At 33.3% G+C, this 16,023-nt stretch overlaps 1 long non-coding RNA gene across 1 annotated transcript; it reads left to right on the forward strand.

Annotated features, from left to right (window-relative positions):
* The first annotated feature begins 1,383 nt into the window (after positions 1-1,383).
* LOC133039927 (uncharacterized) lies at positions 1,384-2,766 on the forward strand. The gene is made up of 2 exons (XR_009688880.1): positions 1,384-1,931; positions 2,567-2,766. It is a non-coding gene; the product is annotated as an uncharacterized LOC133039927 (long non-coding RNA).
* The last annotated feature ends 13,257 nt before the right edge of the window (positions 2,767-16,023 follow it).

Here is a 16,023-nt window from a genome sequence, read left to right on the forward strand (position 1 = left end):
TTATTTTTGTATTGTATAATGTGTTCTCAAGTGGCATATAAGGATGTTCATAAGAGAAGAGTTTTTTTTTATATAAAATTGCGAGCATGTTATTGCAAAATTTATGTATTTAAAGCACGTATATGTAAGTATTGTGATGGAGTATGTTTGTTATTTAAGTAATATATAAAGGAATAACAATACTTAAATTAGGCTGTATATGTTATATGTGTTGTAGTTTGACCAATAAGATAAAAGTTAAGTACATATTTGTTGGGTCCATAAGGTAGATAAGGAGGTCATGTAATAAGTGGTGACAAACATGAAGTCCCTCGTGTATTTGGTAGTTAAATTTCGAGGACGAAATTTCTTTAAGGAGGGTAGAATGTAATACCCGGTAAAAATATACATATATTTTAAATTTTATTTGTTATACAATTTGTGTGAGAATAAATATTCATTTATTTCTAATAATAGTGAATAGAGACTATTGCTTAGAATAGTATTGATAGATTTCTAAACATAGTTGAAATTATAGTAAGTGTCAAGGTAAAATTATGGTGTTTTTACGAATTAGAATAATTACTCAATTAAAGCCCAATATGAAAGTCTATTAGAGTTTTATAGATTATTTAGTGGGTTTAATCTATTGTATGAAGTGCATTAAATAACATTATAATGGAATTAATGTCACAAAAATTCGTAGGTTTTGATAAATTCTGGATTAAAAACTGTTTTACTAAAATGATCATATCTAGAGTTTTAGAGCTCCGATTGAGGTGATTCCAGTGGTGTTGGAAAGATAATTCAAAGATCTATAAATTTTGTAGAAATAGTTATATCATAATTCGGAATTTTTCTAGGTGAAAACTGAGCCTAAAGTTACGAAATAAAGGGCTTACTTTTAAAATTTAAAAATTTAGATATTTGTTGATTTAATAATATTTTAGCATTTTATTATATATTATTATTTTTAGTTAACCTAAACCTATCAGAATACGATATCTCATAATCTTTTTATCAAACCCTAGCCTCATTCTTCTTCATGTTTGCTCCTCTCAAACCTTCCACAATTCTTCTTATTTTCTACCTTCATTCTTAAAGTTTTGGATTTATAATCAAGGCTTGCGGGCTTGAGACATCGAATAGAAATATGTGAAGAGGTATGAAATATTTTCTTGCTCAATAATGCTAAATGTTATCTAGGGTTCGGATCTATTATATTTTTTTCGTTTTCAGAAAAACAAGTTTCAGTAAAGTGATGATATCTCTCTTGATATTGATCCGTTTTTAGAGATTTTTATATCGTTGGAAAGCTTATTCGATTTCCCATAAGTTTTATGAAGAAACTTTTTGTTAATTCGAAGTCATACTATGTCAAAAAGTTAGTTTTATTTAATATCATGTGATTCGTTTCTTGAATCTTGTTCTTGCAAAACTGTTTTGGTAAAATTGTAATATCTCCTCGAATATAATTCCAATTTCAAAGATTTTGGTATCATTGGAAAGGGAATTTAATTTCCTAAAACTTTGATGAAGATGTTATCTTTTAGTTCTGAACCATTCAATGTCAAAAGTTTGTATTTTTGCTAAGTTGTGTAATTCGTCACTCCATATTTCTTCTCAGAAACAGTTTCAGTAAAACAATCATAACTCCCTCAGTTTTAATCCATTTTTAATAATCTTTATATCATTGGAAAGATAATGAAATTTTCTATAATTTTTATGAAGACAACTTTCACTGAATTAGTATATTTGTTGGTCAAAAATAGTGATCTTTCTGCTGTACTGTAAGAGTACGAATTTTAATGTTAGGGCCTTGAACCATGTGTTGTTATAGGTAGTAGTGACGAGATAACAAGTCTTAAGCAGTGGGATTTGAGGATCTTGTCCTCAACAAGAAAATTTATTGAGGTGCTTGGAGTAGCAAGAAGGTGTTCTTAACAACTGAGGTAAGAAGAGTGGACATCTGTGCACAGGGTGTATGTTGAAACATACAACTGTATTATGGGTTTGTATTTACATGTTTTATTCTATGGTAGATTGTTGTTTTATGCTAATGTTATTAGTGTGTGATAGTGATAAGGCTTTTGACTGTTTGTGTAAGGATAGCACTTATAGGATAGGTTTTCTGCTGCTAGTGTGAGCATAGCACTGCAGGATATATTTTTGGCTGCTTGTATGGGTTTACTTGCAGGTTATCCTTTCATGGGTGAGTACAACTTGTGAAAAGGGATTGCCCTATTGGATGCCGAGTGTGAGAACAACACAAGGCAGGGTAAGTTACACTTCATGTCTGATCAACATGAGTGGGAGTAGATTATCGTATGTGAGGACAATGTGCGATAAGATACTATGTGTTATGTGTGTGAGTATAGCATGTGTTGAGATTACACTGTGATATGATGTTGTATTGTATGTAAGAATAATATGTGATATGACATGTTGTTATATGTATGCAAGTATGGTATGAATTGATTTGATGTTGTGATATTGTTATACTTATGACTATGTTATCTGGTTGGGGGGGTTATGTCCTACATAGCTCTTCTTACTGGGCGTTAGCTCACGGGTACTCTGTGTGCAGGTAAAGGCAAAACTATATAGTGAGGGTGGCGAGCTCGAGGCGTGGATTACATGTTAGGGGATTGTCACGATGTTTTGGTTTAAAAATATTTCATTTAAGATTATGATTCAAATAGTTTTTGTAAAGCTTTATATTTTAAGGTTATGAATAAATAAATGTTTTGTTTTAAAAATAATGAGATCTCATGCTTAGTTATTTTTCATTAAAGAAGTCTTTTATTGTCTTTATCTTAAATGGTTTTAAACGGACTAGCTAGTGTGACGTCTCGGGAAATCGGGGCGTTACATGATTGGCCCCAACTTCACACCCCCGTGCACAACATGATAACAAACAGAGTTGACACAGCCCATCATTAAACCAATCCATTGTTCACTAAACCCCATTACCCGAAGAACTGCTTCCAAGAACCTCCACTCTACTCGGTCGTAAGCTTTGCTCATATCTAGCTTGAGTGCCATGTAGCCTTTCCTACCTTTTGTTTTCCTTTTCAGATAGTGCATGACTTCAAAAGCTACCATAACATTGTCGGAAATCAAACGTCCGGAAACAAAAGCACTTTGAGTTTCAGAGATAGCATAGTCAAGGACACTCTTCATACGGTTAGCTATGACCTTCGAGGCAATTTTATAAAGAACATTACAAAGTGAAGTTGGCCGCATTTTGATTTGAGTTTTAATTAGTCAAATTATGAAGATATGGCAACATAATATTTTATGTGTTACATCTTCTCTTATCTTAATAGTAAAAACTAATAATTCCAAATCTAAATCACTTGCCTAACCAAATTAAACAGCTGTAATAGGTTTTGTTGGATATGGATTAACATAGTTATTGTTTTAAAATAGGGGATAAATTAGGTGAGACCACTTGTTCTTGTTTGAAATCAATTATCAAATAAAAGAATCAATGTTTGTGTTGGACTTTATAACAATCAATTATGAAATCAAAGAAACTTATTGATTTTGATTAATTTAAAATGTCATCTATGTTTATATATGGAACAAATTTAAACCAGCAGTTTATCAAAAGAAACTAGAATCAAAAGGAGACACCTAGAATTATACATGTGCCTCTTAGATTTTCCAAATTTTCTAATCTTCACACATATACCAAAAACACATATGCAAGAGTCAATTACATGATTACATTAACCAAAAACACTAGTGAATTCGGACCTTTTTGAGAGTCTAATGAGAAGTGATCATTGTCTCACAAGTTGACAAAATATTATATAAACTAATCTATATATTATGGTCAATCATTCTAATATTTATTTTAGCAAAGAACCAAACGAGGTTTGAGGTTAGAGATGGAAATTGGTCGGTTAATGTACGGGGAATGCAATCCCCGCCCCCATCCCCGTTACCTATTTATACCCCCATCCCCGCCCCATCCCCGTCTAATAACCAACGGATTCGGGGTAGGGGAATACCCATCGGTTATGGGGAACCCATCGGGTATCCATTAAGGTAAAATGAAAAAGCAAATTAATTTAAAATAATTGAAAAAAAATAAGTTAAACAAATATTCTCACAAATATTTATTATGCATTCATAATTCATAGAAGATAAAAAATAAACCTACTTAAAAAAAGCATAATTTAATAGAAAATAAAAACTAAATATGTGTCAAAGTTTAAAAAAAAAACAAAAAAAATTATATATATCTATATCGGGGTCGGATATGGTGCGGATAGTATTATCCCCGCCCCCGCCCCATCCCCACTTCGGGTATTGAAATTGTCCCCCACCACCGCCCCATTAACCACTAAGATGGGGAATCCCCACCCCATTAGGGGCGGGTCCCCGCGGTTACCCATCCCCACGGTATAAATTTCCATCTCTATTTGAGGTTCAAGTCTCTCTTAGTTACCTACATAACAATTGTTATAGTTTCCTGGTCCCTAAATATTGTAGGGTTAGATGGTTTCCCTAAGTTTAGTTACAACATATGAACGATAATTTATAACTAGTCACAACTTTTTCACATTTAGTTACAAATTTTGTTATGACTAAAAGTAACATATGAACGATAATTTATAACTAGTCACAACTTTTTCACATTTAGTTATAAATTTTGTTATGACTAAAAGTAAGATTTTTGTTAGTGTGTGTTTTTACTTTTTCATCAATTTTGGATTGCATGCCATTTATGAAATCACAACAACTTATGATGCAATGACTTTAAATGTACTGATTTTATAAGTAATTATTATTATCAAAGTTATCACTTATCACCATCTTTTGGCTGAGGTTACAAATTACAATGTCTATTTTGGAAAAAAAAAATATATTGTACCACATGGAAAACAAAAGTGTATTATATATTTTGCTTTTTTATATAAGAATACTCATGTGCAATGAATAATCTCAATATGCTATCATATCTTCATAATTTTACTAAATCAAAATGAAATAATTGTAAATATCAAAAGAATTCAATGCTTTTATCTTATTCAGATTCTCATCTAGTTGATTTAAAGCATCCCATAGATCCTGAAAAAAGAACCTCATCACTCCATGTTTGTATTTTCAAACTCTGAATAAGTTCTTCTGATAGTTGAAGTTGTACCATTTATGAATCAAAAGTCTTTTTGGGAGCATGTTTTGAAAAGTCATGATGACAACTCTAACAACCTGTCATACATTTTTCATACCATTACTAATATGAATCCTAAAAAACAAAAGATAATAAATATGGTGCCAAGGACCGGTCCTCGGAATATATGAATCTTAGGCGAATTAAATTTTTGAGCTCACACTCTCAAAAATATATATGTATATATATAAGAAACATTAAAAATGTGTTGTAAAGTCTTTTTTTGGCAAGTTAGGTGACAAAATAATTTTTCCATTTATGGTAAGATTGCTATGCATTCATTTTCGATTTCTCACCTTATAAATTCGGTTTTTAGTTGCCCCTTTCCTTAGTTGGAAAGTTGCACTTTCAGCTGAATTTTCCTTTGTGGAAAACTTCTCAAAAGAGAAGGAATTCTCTTTTGGAAAGTTGTCTTTTTTAAGGAAACTTTGATTATTGCCTTTTCCTTATTAATTTCGATTGTATCTTGATACAATCAGAATATCTAATCTGTTTTTGGCAGGAATCAAGCATTGATAGAGGATCGGACCCGATTTTAGCAAGTTTCCCGTTTCTGGTCAGATCTGCTGCGTCAGCATCCGAATCTGATGTAGCAGATCGTGTTTTCTTAGGAAAGTTTTTGTACAGCTGCTAATTCGAACTTGTGGTTGCCTCTTTGGTTTCTATGTTCTATAAATAGAGCCTAGAGAGCAACCATTCGAATTACCTCTTCCATTATTCATTTTCTACATTTATCTTTTGAGAGAAGAGAGTGTTTCTTTGTTTTGTGAGAGCCTAGTTGTTCATCTAGGTTCTAGTTGTTCTATTTCTGTTCTTACTCTATCCTAGAAGTTGTGAAGAACTACTTGACTGAACAAGAGATTGGTCTTCGGGAGAAGACTTGATAAAGCCTTACTTCAGGAGGAAGTAAGCACTTGGTCTTCGGGAGAAGACTTGTTGAAGCCTTACTTCGGGAGGAAGTAAGCACTCACACTTCAAAGACGAAGGGAGTTCGGGCTTGAAGGTGTTTCAAGAAGTCAGATTCATAAAGTGGATTACAAAGGATTGCGGCAATACTTTAGAGGGAGTCTAAATTTGTTTAAGTCAATTGTCTTTGTAATTTTGATACTTTATTAATTGATTTCATTCTCTGGGCGTGGCCCCGTGGACTAGGAGTGTTCGTGAGAACACTGATACCACGTATAAATCTCTTGTGTCAAGTTATTTATTTTTCTGCAAATATTTTATATTCTGCCTGTTCAGTTTTGCTGTAGCAGAATTACTTTCTGTTGCTGCAAACGCTTACAGTTTTTATATTTTCTTATATACAACTGACATATGCAAAAACACGGTTTTTCATGTGTCATGGATTCGAATCCATGGTATTAGGTAATATATTATACACCCTAAGCAACTAAGATATGAATATTTATTGTTAAATTAAATGTTTAACAAACCGTGCAGTTCAAATGACGAAAACACCCCTCCATATTCTCATCCTATGAGTTAACAATGATTAGACAAATAGAGTTGTGTTTTGGAGTTTCCGTGGGTTTGTAATTGTATTATTGTATTGTATATGTCATATCATTTGGGTATTTATGGGGATTAATGAATGTATTGTATATGTCGCAAATGATCCAAACTACAACAACAATACTCCTCAGATTATTGGTTTAAGCTCAGATCAGATATGACTGACATTCATATTAATCTTAATTACATTTTGATTAATCTTCAGTGCCCATTTCAATTGTTTTTCTTTTACTTGCTTGGAATGGAGTAATAAAATTAGTAAGTGGGGTAAATATGTTAACTAATTAACACTCACTATTTTCATAATTTGTCTAGTTATTATTATGTTCATTACAACTCTGTATTGTACCAACATTGTTACAATTTGTAAATAAATGTCAATAAAGATATAAAAGTCTCAATTGGACACACTTGCCTAAATATTCTCAAAGAGTTCTTAGATGTAATTGTATTTATAACAGAAATAACTAACTCTAATTTTGTAATATAAAAATACAAGTTCCTATATATATATATTCCCTTGCCTCTTAAACCTCTCTCTCTCTCATTCACTCTTTCATTCTTTCTTTCTTTCTTTCTTTCTTTCTTTCTATCTCTCTTGTTGCAATGGAACCATATCTCATCAAACATTTACAAGAAATTAATGGATAACTCAGCACAAATTGAAACCGCACCCCATTTAGAACAAGAATTCTGCTCTCTCCTTGAGGCTGCAACAACACTTTTTCAGAGTAAATATCTTAATGCATTTGACAAACGATCGAAATTCGTAGATTTGATCAAACAAGCTCTGTCTCTTAAGAAGCGTGTGGACGAGTTCGGTGACAAATGCTTAACCTACAACCTTCCATTATTTCTTGGTGATGGTGAGTATGAAGATGATCGATATATGAGGCACATAAGAATCTCAAGTCAACACTTGAAAAGTTTCTTGTTCCGAAATGAGAATCTGGATCTCGAAAATTCATGTAGCATGAGCGTTGCTATGATGATGATGATGAGTTAATAAGGTGAAATTTGTTCCATATGTTATGAACCCCATCAATGATTGTTTCCTTAGCAATTTTGAATCTCTTTTCTTCTTTGATCATGTCAAAATCTTGTTCATCAGCTTGAATCTTCAAATCATTCACCTTCAAACTCAACTCAGTCAATTTATTCCCAAAGAAATTTCTTAGATGAGTTCCCATAGATAAGTACATCTCATCACTCAACACCATAACCAAATCAGGACAACAAAAACCAACTTCAACTCTCAAAATTTCTTTCAGAATCATTCTCGCGATCTTCAGTTCTACATCGCCCCCCGAAATCTCACACTCTTTTCCTCTATTCACACCCAAACCCTTTCTCTTTCTCATTCTTCTTCCCACTAATTCAATCACACATAAGAAATTCTTGATCACAATAGAATTCTCCTTATTTTTCTCAACACTTAGAATTTTTATCATATCCTTGAAATCATCAACATTCTTCATTATGTTATTCCTATCACCAAAAATCACAACCAATGAAAGAAATTCAATCATTATAACAGAGATATGTATACCAAGATCAATCACAACCTTGTTCATTTCCTCAATTGTACTCTTTCTTTGAGATTGATCAAGGTTTTTTAGCCACTCAATCAAACTCTTTTCGCCTTTTTCTCTTCCTTTCTCGGCTTCTTTCTCCCAAATCTTCATAAACTCTTGTAAATTTTGTAAGTAAATCTTGAAAGATTGTACACCAATTAGAGATGGAATGTTGTACTTTAAGTGCTTTTCTTCAAACTCATCGACTCGGTTGCTTAGATTAAGAGCTCGTTTCTTAAACTCGGCGTAATTAGCTTTGAATTCTTCGTCTTGCGCCTTCCCGTAAAGTGCTGATCTTGCTTCCATAATAAGAGAACGTAGTTGAATTCCTAGTTTATTTATCCCTTGAAAGTCATCTGTGTTTTTCATTTCGTATAACTTTTTGGAAATTCCTTTTGTGATATGAGTTAATGGGAAATCATCCATCTTTTCCATCATAGACAGAGAATCCATTTTTCCCAATTCAAGAAGATGATCTTTCTACCTTTTCTTCAGAGAGAGACAGAGAGAGACAGAGTCTGTGTGTGTGTAAAGAGAATGAATCAAAGGAAGTTATTTCTGTTATTTATCATTATGTAAACGACATGTCGTTTACTGATTTCCTTTAATATCAAACGACAATTTTCTTCTTTGTAACACATGTCGTTTAGATTTAATGTCTTGAAGGATTGCTATATAGTTGACTTTTTTAAGAATTAATTATAGGGTAGCAAATAAATTAGTTTTTTAGTGTAACTCACAATTTTAATAAAGATTTTTATTTTATTTTTCAAATGGAGTGTTCAGTAAAAATGATATTTCTAGTGAATTTTTTTATATATGTATCTTGTTATACTATTACTTTTTAGTTTAAAAATAAAATAATTGTGATATTTATTTAATGTTAAAAATTAGTAAACGAGATATTCTTGATAAAATATTATTTTAAACGTAATAATATATCAAATATTATCTTTTATTTAAAAACTTATCATTTTAATTTATATAAAATATTATATATCTTTATATATTAAAAGTGTCTATCTAACGGCATTTTTTGGTTTAACATTCTTGGTTTAACAGAATATACTTAAAAATAAAAGAATATTCTGTTAAAGAATATACTTAGAGATTTTTGGGCTTGGGCTTAAAAAAATAATAAAAAAAAAAAGATGAAATGGGCTGTAATTAGTATTTACCTTATATGTTTGTGCTTATTTTTAGTTTTATTTTTAATTTTACCACCAAGAGGAGAAGGTTGAAAAATATTAGAATATGAAAATATTATTGGTGCTTATTAGTAATTTTCCAAAGAATGTGAAAGTCTATAAATATATAGTTGTGTAGCTATTATTAGATATGAAATGAGATAATAGAACTTTTTTCAATTAGAAGATTAATGTACATTTTACTATTAATAACATACATTATTATAACACAATTATGTTTTACTTACTAAATATACTGACACATATTTTATTTATATATATAGACGTGTGTTTCAGCTTCTCAACATAAACCTAATTTCCAAACTTAGCTTCCAAATATATTCAGTCCACACCAAAGTCTTTCAGCTCATTATTCTCAACAATTAATTTACAGGTTTTCTTTTTGATTTCTTTTAATTAATTTCTTTTTCTTCCATACATATGTACGTATAGGTTTATTAGACTTGATTGATTACTCATAGTTTGGTAATTAAAAGTATAAAACTACATAAAAGAAAAGTTATCAATAACAGATCTAAAATCAGTAAATTTAGGACTAAATAGACACAAACTCACTGAAAAAAATGAACCACAAACTCAACATTGAAAGAAAGTGAATACTAGAATGAGAAACATTAATTAAGATTTTGGATAATCTTCATCTTCATCTTCATCTCGAACTCGAATACTCATGATGTTGAGTTAAGATCAAGTTTGTTCCATAGTTTGATCTGAGCTTAAACCAATAAAGTGAGGAGTATTGTTGTTGTTGTGAGTGAGTGAGTACTGATGAGAAAAGAAGCCATCCATTATTGCATTGCAACAACATCAATCATCTTAATAAACGACCTGTCGTTTCTTTAATCACTAATTGCTTTTTGCTTGTATTTTCTTTTTTCTGCTATTTATGTGAATTGAATCATTTACCACATATACAATACATTCATTAATCCCCATAAATACCCAAATAATACAATTACAAACCCACAAAAACTCAAAAACACAACTCTATTGCAAAAATACATTTGTTGGTCGTAGCTAGTAGAATTTGTTTTGATGAAGTCAGAGTCTAATCATTATTAACTCATACGAAGAAAATAGGGAGGGGTGTTTTCGTCATTTCAAATGCCCTGTTTTGTTTTCCAACAAAAGAAATAAAAAATTTGTTCGTTTATGAGTCCATTTGAATGAGTATTGGAGGGAGGGGTGTTTTCGTCATTTTCGTCATGTAACCATTAATTATCAAAAAAAAAAAAAATATAAAACAAAGTATATAAATAAATAATAATAGATAATACATATGACACCCAAAATATCCCAATACGTTTTTTTTTTTAAAAAAAAAAAAAAATAATCCTAATTGGAGTGGAATTATAACTCAAAATTTGTCTATAAATATTGTATTTGGAATCAATGTATTTTGAAAGATTTTCGATTAATTTATTTTGTTTTTTTTATTTTGGTAGAAATAACTAGTGTGATTCAATCCAAACAGCTTGATGGAACAACAAAGGCTTTCAACAACTGAACAGGTTTCTTTTTCTCTGTTTTTTACAATACTTCTCTCTTTATATTTCTATACATATAATTTGTAGTATAGAATAGTACTGGTTTGGATGAAATTTTGTTGGGTGTGAATTGTGGTCTTGACATTGCACATATACTAATCAATATAGTTTAGAAACATTACTTGACATTACCATATATTTATTTTCCAAAGTTTGAACATCATAATCGATCCAACAATATATATATATGTATATTTACAGTAATATAATGATACTAAAGTCTGAACAGGTTTCTTTTTTTCTTCTTCTTCTTCAATCATATATGCTCTCTGTTTTTTCCAATACTTCTCTCTTTATATTTCTATATATATACATATATATATATATAGTATAGAATTTGGATGCTTTAATTAATTTTTTTACATGTAAATACAGTGCAAGACAAAAAATTTAAAGAAAACATCACCTAATACAAATGATGTTTTGAAATGCTTAGTCAAGTGGCTTTGTGCAGAGGTATATATAGTCTCTCTAAAATTTTGTTATCATTTTATTTTTAATTATTGCGGATTGAAAGGGAAAGTATTTTATTGATATTGAATGAATGAATGAAATACAATGAATAAAGGCCTTATAAAGGCTGCCAAAAAGGGAAAACTAAATCCCATAAAATCAGGGATACAATCCCATAAAACCGGACTGTGACAACTGTAACAGAGTGTAAGTTTTATATAACAGTTTTCTTGTTACCCCCTCCTCAAGATGGACCATAGATATCATGAATGGCCATCTTGGACAAGTGGGAAGTAAGGATAGTGGAGGGGAGTGGTTTGGTAAAGGCATCGGCAAGCTGAAGGTTGCTGCTGACGGGTATAAGCCGAATGTTTGAAGCTGCAATCTTTTCACGAACAAAGTGACAGTCCAATTCAATATGCTTAGTGCGTTCGTGGAAGGTTGGGTTATTAGCAATGTGAATGGCTGATTGATTATCGCAGTAAATGAATGCAGGAACCGGTTGATGAATGTGGAGATCTTGGAGCAAATATTGTATCCATGTGATTTCGCTTGTGGTGGCAGCTAAGGCGCGATATTCTGCTTCAGCAGAGCTTTTGGAGATGGTTGGTTGTTTCTTAGTCTTCCAAGAGATAAGGCAGTCACCAATAAAGATGCAAAATCCCGTAGTGGAGCGACGTGTCATTGGACAAGTAGCCCAATCAGAGTCGGAGAAGCCGCGTAGGTGAAGAGTGGACGTGGATGAGTAAAGGATTCCTTGGCCCGGTGAGCCTTTGAGGTAGCGAAGAAGATGATGCAAAGCTGTCAAATGAGGTGTGCGTGGTGAAGACATGAACTGGCTGAGAGTGTTGACAGCGAATGTGATGTCGGGCCGAGATAATGTCAAATATAGAAGGCGTCCAATGACTTGTCTATAGTGTGAAGGGTTGTCAAGGATGTCACCATCTTGATCATTGAGGTGTTGGCGAGGGTCCATTGGTGCCTTGGCTGGTTTACTGTCGGTATAACCGGTGTCATGAAGTAGTTGAAGTGTATACTTGCGTTGAGAGAGAAAGAGATTTGAGTTGGCTCTTGCAATCTCAAAACCGAGGAAATACTTGAGGGGGCCGAGAGTTTTGAGCTTGAACCTTGCTTGTAAGGCATCTTGTAAGTGGTGTAGAAGTGGCAAGTTCGGTCCAGCAAGAATAATATCGTCGACATATACAAGTAACACAACAAAGGTGTTGTGTGTTCCCCGAGTAAAAAGAGTGTAATCAGCTTGTGATTGGGTGAAACCTTCTTGTAAAAGAGCATCGGTGAGCTTCTTATACCATTGTCTTGAAGATTGACGAAGTCCATAGATAGATTTATGGAGTTTACATACAAGGTTGGTGCCCGTGATGGAAGGAGGAAGGGTGAGACCTTGCGGAATTTGCATGTAAACCTCTTCGTCCAAATCTCCATGAAGGAAGGCATTATTGATATCTAGTTGTAAAGTATGCCATTGTTTTATGGTGACAATGGCCAATAGAAGTTTGAAAGTAACCATCTTTGCCACGGGTGAGAAAGTATCAAAGAAGTCCAATCCTTCTTGTTGGGTATACCCTTGTGCAACTAAGCGAGCTTTGAGCCGTTCAACGCTACCATCGCTATTGTACTTTATCTTGTAGACCCATCGACATCCTATGGCACGTTTGTTCGGTGGGAGTGGTACGACGGTCCATGTTTTGTTGTTGATGAGTGCCAAAAGTTCATTGTCCATTGCTTGAAGCCATTTTTTGAATTGAAGGGCTTGCTTGTAGCTTTGGGGTTCAAACTCGGCTGTTACTGCAAGAATAAAATTTTTGTAAGCCTTTGAAAGTTTGGAATATGACATATATTTAGAGATAGGAAAAGAAGTGGAAGTTTTCTCTTCCAATAAATTATAGCACTCAAAGTCTTGCAAATAGCTGGGCGGCCGAGACATTCTTGAACTTCTTCTAGGTACAGCAGCAGGAGTGGGATTGTCAAGGGCAGATTGTGTGTCATTTTGCTCGTTAACAGCTGCTGCTGGAGGTTCATTTTGTTCAGCAAAATCTGCTGCTGTTGGTTCGGTTTGTGCAGCAATTTCAGCTGCTGTTGGTGCGTTTTGTTCAGCAAATTCTGCTGCTGGTGGATTGTTCTGCAAATTAAAGGGAGGAGAAACAAGGCTATGGTCTTGTATAGGGTAATCTGCAATAGGAGTGTTAGTTACATGGTCATTTGGAAAAATAATAGGCAAGAAAGGATCAATATGTTCAGTAGCAGCATTAAGTTTGTGAAAGGGAAAAACATGTTCATGAAAGACAACATTTCGTGAAATAAAAATCTGTTTGGTGTTAAGATCATATAACTTGTACCCTTTGACTCCCCTAGGATATCCTAAGAACACACAAGTTCTTGCCCGAGGCTCAAACTTAGTTCTATGAGAAGTAAGAGTTGAGGCAAAAGCAAGGCATCCAAAACATCTTAAATCAGTATATTCGGGTTGCTTGCCAAAAAGAATTTCATAAGGAGTTTTGTTTGCAAGATTTGGTGTAGGCGTGCGATTGATTAAAAAGACAGCAGTAAGAAGGCATTCAGTCCAATATTGAATGGGAATTTTTGATTGAAAAAGCAAAGCTCTAGCCACATTTAAAAGATGTTGATGTTTTCTTTCAGCAACGGCGTTTTGTTCAGGTGTCTCTATGCAAGAAAAATCATGTAAAATGCCATGTTTAGAGAATAATTCTTTGAAAGTAAGTTCAGGAGCATTATCGGACCTGAAACGTTTGAAAACACAATTATATTGAGTTTGTATGTAGGAAATAAACTCAGGAATAATAGCAATAACATCGGACTTTTGTCTAAGTAGATAAATCCAAGTGAATCTAGAATGATCATCAACTAAAGTAAGGAAATATCTATGATTAGAATGTGAAGTAACATGATAAGGTCCCCATATATCACAATGTATGAGATCAAAACAATGAGTAGTAAAATTTTTATTATTGGGGAAAGGAAGTTTTCTTTGCTTGGCTAAAGGACAAATATAGCAAGGTTCAACATCATGTAAATTTTTAGTTTTACAATGCAAAGAGTCACTAAGCAAGTCTAAACATTTATTGGACAAATGTCCTAATCTCTTATGCCAAATCTCAGCAGAGGCGACTGCATTGATGTAACCGGTTGTGGTGCCCAAAAAATAGAGACCATTAGCCGATTCACCTTTGCCAATCGTCTTCTTTGTGTGCGTTTCCTGTATGAGAAATTCATTAGCAAAAAACTTGAGAGCAAAATCATTGTCTTGAGTTAGACAACTAACTGAACAAATATTGTATTGGAAAGAGGGGACATAAAGAACCTGTTGTAGAATAAGATTATGGCCAATGTGAACATTACCTCCTTTGTGAACTAAAACATGATTGTTATTTGGTAAAATCAATTTAGTTGGACTAATAGGATGAATGCTTTGAAATAATTTCAGATCCGAACATATATGTCTAGTGGCACCCGAATCCACTATCCAAGATTTATTTTTAGGTAACAAGGTACTATTGGACAAGATAATACCTGAATTATTTGAGGTTCCAGGATCGGCAGTAGGCTGATTTGTTGTTTGGGCAGCAAGGAGATTGAGAAGTTGTTGGTACTGATTTGATGTCAGCTGAGGCAGCAAGGTGTTGTCATTGTTGGTACTGGTTTCATCTGAAGTTTGAAACTGGTTTGCAGCCGCCTCTTTGGATTTTCCATTCTTGTTGTATCCAGGAGGATACCCATGTATCTTGTAGCACTTCTCAATAGTGTGTCCATGTATATTGCAATGTGTGCAAAATGGCCTGCCACGTTTTTGTCCTTGATTCTTGGGAGGTTCTGGTTTTCCCGAGCTTCTTTCTCCTTGAAATGCAAAGGCCATGTTCGAGTTGGGATCCATGGTGACACTTTGTCCACTTCTTTGATTTTCTTCCTGTGTAACTAAATGAAATACCCTATTAATCTCAGGCAAAGGATCCATAACGAGTATATTACCTCTCACTTGCGAATATAGATCGGATAGACCCATGAGGAAAGACATGATGTATTCCATATTGTGATGTTCTTGCAATTTCTTTACTCCCCCACATGTGCATCCATTACATGTGCAACTTGGCCTGAAATTAGATAGTTGTTCCCACACAGTTTTGAGTTTGGTGAAGTACATACTTACAGTTTGAGTTTCTTGCTTGAGATTCATCAAAATCTTTCTGAGGTTGTAAATATGAGCACCATTTCTCTGCTGGAATCTAACTCTAAGATCGTTCCAAATCGCCGCTGCAGACTCGTCATACAAGATGCTAGGGGAAATCTCTTTTGAAACCGAATTGATGATCCAAGAAATAACTATGTTGTTGTTGCGAACCCAAGCATTGTAGAGAATGTGATCAGAAACAGGGGGTTTGGGTATGGTGCCATTCAAGAACCCTAATTTGTTTTTGACAGAGATTGCCAATTCCATTGCACGACTCCAGGCAATATAATTTTCTTGTCCAGTGAGCAACTGGGAAACAAGAACATTCCCAGGGTTGTCTCCGTGATGTAAGTAATAG

This window comes from Cannabis sativa, chromosome 7, assembly GCF_029168945.1.
Source record: "Cannabis sativa cultivar Pink pepper isolate KNU-18-1 chromosome 7, ASM2916894v1, whole genome shotgun sequence".
Lineage (NCBI taxonomy): Eukaryota > Viridiplantae > Streptophyta > Magnoliopsida > Rosales > Cannabaceae > Cannabis > Cannabis sativa.